Here is a 6,412-nt window from a genome sequence, read left to right as displayed (position 1 = left end):
GTGATTATTGTCCTGGTCTCTTTCACATCTTTGCCCCAGAAGATTATTAGGGCAAATGCTGGGGGGTTTTTGTGTGTTCATCAAGCTGTTATCAGATTTTCTTGAGGGGACTACCCTAAAAGATACCTCTCCAGCAATTCTTCTGTCTGAGCCAAACTGTAATCTCCTGTGAACTCTACATCTGCCATAGTCAGGTGAGATGAGTGCAACCTACTCTGTAGAGATGGGGAAAGGACACATCATAAGCTATGTTCTGACTGTTCACAGTCAAGATGAATTTTGGGATGCCACCTGTATGTGAGATACTTTCAGGGTAGGCATTTAGTTGTGACCTGACCTAAGCAGTTGTTTGTAATGATTATGTCTACTGTGTGGGGAAGCCACAAGCTTGATGCCACCAACCTAATCTGCTATTGCAGATGAACAACAAGCCTAAGGACTTAGGGAAAGCCATCCTTATCACTGGAAGCTTACTTGACTCAGTGTTAAATCCTTTGTGATCGTAAAAGAAACCCAACTTGTTTGACAAGAGCTGTGCTTTGGTACCTTTTAAAAAAGGTGAGGAATTAGGGAGACGTATTAACTTTCGGATTAAAGCCAAAAGCGTCCACTGACTACAGCAAATGGAAAATTAAAGATTCCAGGTGGAAATAGTCATTTTTAATGATCTAGAAACAGCCAATTCACTTGCATTGTTCTTACAGCATATTCTATCAGAAAGTTTTCCATCTACAAAGTTCACAGCTCACAGGAGTCACATTAGACAGCAAAACAAGCATGACGGAGAGTCCTGACATCTTGGTGTTGAAAGCAACAATCAGTAAAGCAGTTTTGGATGGACTGGGCAAGGACTCCCATTCTTAGCAGAGAGAGGAATAGAATTATATTCTACATCCTGGAGAAGTGACCTATGTCCCCGACCTCTAATAATAAAAAGTGCTAACCAGCATCCTCCTTTTACGAGGTACCCTGGTAGATGGAGCACACACCCAAGATAGGTCATATCAAGATTTAGTTAAGCAGAGAGAGATCACAACCTGATCCTCTCAGATGAATGCTTTTAATCACTGCAGTGTTGTCAAAGCAAAAGGGCAGCCTGGGGTTAAGGTGTCCCTTGGAGGCAGCCTTAGGTGGAAGGTAGAGTCCCACAGAAATCCTTAACCACCATAAGGTGCAGAGTTAAACACCAGCACTGTGAAACACTGAAGAAGGACCAACTTGAACAAGAGGATTGGGAGCCCTATTTAAGTTGGAGTTTGTTCCTAGGTAAATGCTGTGAGAAGTGCCTACCAGGGCAACCCCTGGGAAGTGCTTAGTGTCTGGATACTGGTGGGCCTTGAACACAAGCTACCCAGTTACCTGCTTGCCCTGGTAACTGTGTTGGCTTTGGGGGCCTGCCCAAACCCTTCCATTACTGAATCTTCCTAACCCCAATTGTAAAAGCACAAGTCTTTTATTATGTTTTTTGCTGTCACAGTCAATTTGATGAAAACTATGCACTTTAAGACCTTTATAGATCCAGTCTGCGTCAGTTTAAAATCCCACACCAGCAAGGCAGCTACACATTCTCAAGGAACCAAACTTCCATCAATAAAACACTTGTCTCTAAATTCACTATAACAAACCCACTTTTCCCTTTCAGTCAGTTCAGCTGCTAACTTTCTCCTCAGGGTCAGTTCAATACACACTGTATGCTAAGACTGAGAAAGTACAAAATAACAAGATCAAACCCCAAATCCGCTCTCCAAACCCCTGCCCTGCTACAAGCACAGGAAGAAATGTCTTGGCATTTTATGCTGGCATCGAAAACTCTTTAAACTGAAATGTAATTACAAGCAATAGACTGTTACACTTGTATATCCTTTTGAAGAGTATCTGTATTCCCTGAACTGTAATACTGGATCAGCAGTTTAGTTACAAAGACTGCATTCAGAAGCTGAGGCATCGCTGAATTTTGGTGCTGGCCAGGTGAGACCCTTTTACAGTTGTCTGTCACTTCAGCCCTGACCGTTTGAATGGATTAGATAAGTGCAGTACAAAGCATGTGTCAGAGAATACCAGAACCTTCCATTCCCACACAAAAGGCATTTTAAGTATGGTTAGAGCAGATTATGCTCAAACTCACTGAGATCAGCTTTGCCTCCTTCCCTCCCACTGCTGCCAGTTTCTGACAGCTTACTGCAGGGTATAATTAGGTATTTAGTTTCTGGTCTTTCTTTCAGGCATATATCTGCCTCTTTTTTTTTTTCCCTTTTTTCTTTCCCTTCTCCCAAGAACTTGAGTCATTATTTTGTTTCCTCCCGAGTTCAGTCCTCAAGAAAGTTTTGCCTTTCCCCAGCAGGGGTATATTTGAGGGCACACTACTTGTTTCCACTAGTAGTGTAAACTAAAAGTGGTAGCATTTCAGATATTCAGTATGACCGTTTCATGAAACTCTGTTGTCTGCTGCTTGCCTTTAAATGTATGTATACACACACATCACTATGCATGCACATCAATACATAAAGAACCCAGAAACATAGCTTGGGAACCGCTGAAGAGTGGAAGCTATTTATAGTTTAGCTTTTTAATGTTTTAACAGTAATAGTTAAGCACTAACACTTCCAAGGACTGCACATTGCATTAAATAACCAGATCACACGGGAAGCATCAGCTTGTCATATCTCATCCTACAGAGTGCTACAAAAAGCTCTTCAGTGCCTTCTCAAGTAGAAGACATTTCTCCCCTCCCTCCCATTTTAAGGCACAATTTCAATTTCTGCTTCCTTTCCCACATACAAGCTCTTTTCTTATTCTCACCTATTTGTTTGGGTTGGGTTTGCAGTGCTGGAGCCTGTGGTCAGCCCAAGGAAGCCCTTGAGCTCCCACCCTCTGTTCTGGTGCTCCCTCATCCCTGCTCAGAGCTGCCCTATAGCTGCAGGTCCCTGTTTCCACCTGGCCACTTTGGACAGGGGGACCTTCACAGCCCCAAAAAGTATCCTTTGGCCTCTGGAGAACTGTTTCCATAAGCCTCCTCTTGCCCTGCTCAGCCTCATGCCAGCAGGACCCTGATCCTGGAGTGCAGGAGGTGCCCCTACAGCTCCACCCCAGCTCCCCCAGGCTGGGCTCACCACACCACCTGCTTGCCATGTCAGAGCCCATTTCCCCAGATCAGCACACCAGCTGTGGGCAACAGCCCATCCCTCCCAAAGCCCGGGGATCCCCACCCAATTGCACTTACCCAAGCAGGTGGGACAGACACCAGACAGCCTTCGTGAAACAAAGCTTCTCCACTGAAAGCAGAGGAGGTGTGAGTTTCTTTGGCAGGCTGTCAGGGCAGCTAAGTTGAGCGTGTCCAGCCTGTGGCACACAGGGAATGGCATTGCCCAGGAAACCCAGAGGATGAGAGCCAAAGAGGCAAAGCTGTCACCGTCTGCTGCCCAGGTAGGGCAGGACCAGCCCTCTCAGCGTGAGGGCTGTTGCCCTAAGCAGCCCAGATGGATGCATGGTTTTCACTCCACGTCCTCTCATAGCGTGGAAAACTCTTCTTCCAGTGGAATAGGTGAATGTGGTAGGAGCAAAACCAATCGAGTTAATTCCCAGGACTGACCACACATGAATCATGCCAGTGACACAAGTACTGGCTTACCCTGAGAAGTGTCAGGTGAACGCGCGAAAGAGTGACACAGGCAGTAATCATCCTCCTTGGCCTGGCCTTGAGCCTCATGCTCCCTAGAAAACAGAGACCATCCTCAGAGCCCTAAGTGAAGTGTTGGCAGGGCTGTACAAAAATTGCAGTCTAAGCAATTGTTTGGTCGGGGGTTTTTCTTTGGCAGTGAAGTCTGTCAGAGAGACAAAGCCTTGCCAGCAAAACACACAGTGCTCGGCAGCAGAGCCCAGGTGCAGTGCTCTCATCCCTGACACAGTCCACACACCCTGAGAGGCTGGAGAGCAAAGCCAGCACAATGGGAGCGTGTCTGGCAAAGAAGGGGAGGGGGGGCTCACTGCTCACTGTCTTCTTGCATCTTGAATGAGCTCAGGCTAAGCTGCTCGGCTGAGAGCGGTGCTGTCTTGCTTCCATCACACAAAATCTTGCTGTTTTCCCGTGATGGGTTGCTGTGGGCCCCCACAATGCGGAGGGACTAGTGTCACCTATGTCACTGTGGAGGCAACAACATGGCAGTGCCTCTCAGGCATTGATGTGGGATGTGGATCATGGGGAGCAGCCCCTGGGGAAGGGCAGCCCTGTGGCTCCATGTGGCAGAGGGGGTGCCAGAGGTGTGATGCCTGGGCCAAGCACCTTGGCAGAGGCCCATGAGGTGCCTGGGCTAAATACAGGGCTGTTGGAAGCCAGCTGTGAGAGGTACTTGGCCTCAGGCTGCCACGCAGTCACCTGCTGGGAAAATAGATGGCAACAGCCCTCCTCGGACTCACCTGATCCTAAACTTGCAAATGCCAGTGATGCTTCTCAGAGTTACAAAGCTCATGGTATTGCCTGCTGCATCCTGGGCCTTCCATGAGCATCTGTGTAGGTGTCCTGCCTGTTTTGCCCCGGGATGAAGCTTTGTGTTCTCCATCCTGGCACCAGGCTTGGATGCATCAGCCCACTCACCACCCTCCAGGCTAGACTGTTCTTTTGGATGCTTGTGTTCCTTATGATATGGTATAATTACTGACCTTCTTAGAATGAAGTACTTTTATTTGCTAATGGAAATGTGGAGTTATCGAGAAAGCCCTTAGGAAGAGAGCGCATGCGTGTTCAGTGTCCTCTGATGCGAGGTACGATGACAAGGTGAGTTAGAGGAAGGCAATGATGGGAGTAGCGCTGATGCAAGGCTGATCCTTGGCAAGTGTATCCAAGCATCGAAAACATAATGTGAGTGTAGCAGAAAATAGATGTCCCCCATCCTAACTGCAACCCAGCCATGCAGGTTACGGCAGCAGGGATGCAGCAGCCTGGACTCAGCAGCAGGATAGCAACCAGTGTGGGAGACCATGGGAACACCTGCTACCCCAGTTTAGAGGTGGTACTGTTTCAGTACTGTGCTGCCCAAGTAACTACATTAAAGCTTGCACAGCCTCCAGTTACCTTCTCCTTTTCCCTCTGTTTTGACCACGCTTTTAGAAAACTGATTTGACTGTGCCCCTCACTCAAAGCTCCATTGGCAGCAATGCTTTTGCTGTGACTCTTTTTCTTACTCTGCTTTTCCTCCTGACCATTGCTGTGTGTCTAAAGAAATCTTTGTGCTAACCCAGCTCAAGTTGTCCCCTTCCCTTTCTCAATTATTTCTTTGTTTCAAGTTTAAGCATGAATTCTCTTAGTATCCCAGACTGATTTCTCCTTGTTGTCAAGAGCAGCCAGGGACATTGCCTGGAGTAGGGCTTCTCAGGGAGCCTGCACCAGCATGTCTTAGATGGTTGTCCCTGCTGTCCTGGATGCCCTTTCCCAGTACTAAGCATCTGTGTTTTGCTCAGGCTAATGTGTTGATTTAGCAACACACTCAAAAATCAAGCTATTTTTGATCTTTATCACAAAGTGTAGTTAATACAGACATTTGGGGGTACAGTTTATTTGATGGGCATCACGTCATTGACAGGCAGCAGCTAGCTCATCACTGGCAGGCACAGGTAGGAATGAGAGACTGGTCATGCTGAGCATCAAGCTACCTTGAAACATGATGTACCAAGTCATTAGTGCTGGTGGTGAGCAGATCCAGCCAGCCAAGCTCAATTTGAGGCCATTATTAATAATAAATAATAATGGCCCATCTTCGCGAACGAAGATTTGGGGAGAGGCCATTATTAGTGAGTCAATAAAGGTCCCAACTAGTGCTTTCAGCAGAATTAGGAAGTTCATGGCTATTCACATGAATTTAAAGCCACTGTCCCATCACGGCAAGCTGGGCAGGGCTCTCAGTGTGTGGATTGGCTCAACCCAGGAAATTGGTGGGGTCAAAGACACTTCCTTTGATGAAGAATTACTTAGAAGAGACCGAATGTAGGGGCAGATGAGTGTCCGGCAGCACAGATGAGGAGCCACGAGTGCTTCACTGCAGGCTCTGTGCCAGGCCAACTGGCCTTTGTCTTGGTCAGCCTAGAGACATCAGGGTAGACTGAAATACTTCCGAGTTTATTGAAGCAGAGCATTTGTGGAGTGGCTGCCGGGATGTTGTGGCATGTCCATGGGCGACTCGCCCAAGCCCGGCCAGCTCCATCCACGGGGGTTCTGCGGGGCAGGAGGCGGCGGGGCCACGCTCCCCGAGATGTGGCTCAGTGGCAGCCCCGCGGACAAGGGCGGGGGAGCCTTCCTCCCCCTCCCCTGCTCGCCCCCCTCCTCCCCTCCCCCGGCCGCGCAGCCGCTCCCCCGGCCCCAGCCCCATCCCCAGCCCACCCCCCGCCGCCCGCCCCGGCTCCGGCAGCTGCTGCTGCTGCA

Source organism: Neopelma chrysocephalum, unplaced genomic scaffold, assembly GCF_003984885.1.
Source record: "Neopelma chrysocephalum unplaced genomic scaffold, ASM398488v2 Primary Assembly neopelma1_59, whole genome shotgun sequence".
Lineage (NCBI taxonomy): Eukaryota > Metazoa > Chordata > Aves > Passeriformes > Pipridae > Neopelma > Neopelma chrysocephalum.
Note: the sequence above shows the minus strand (reverse complement) of the source record.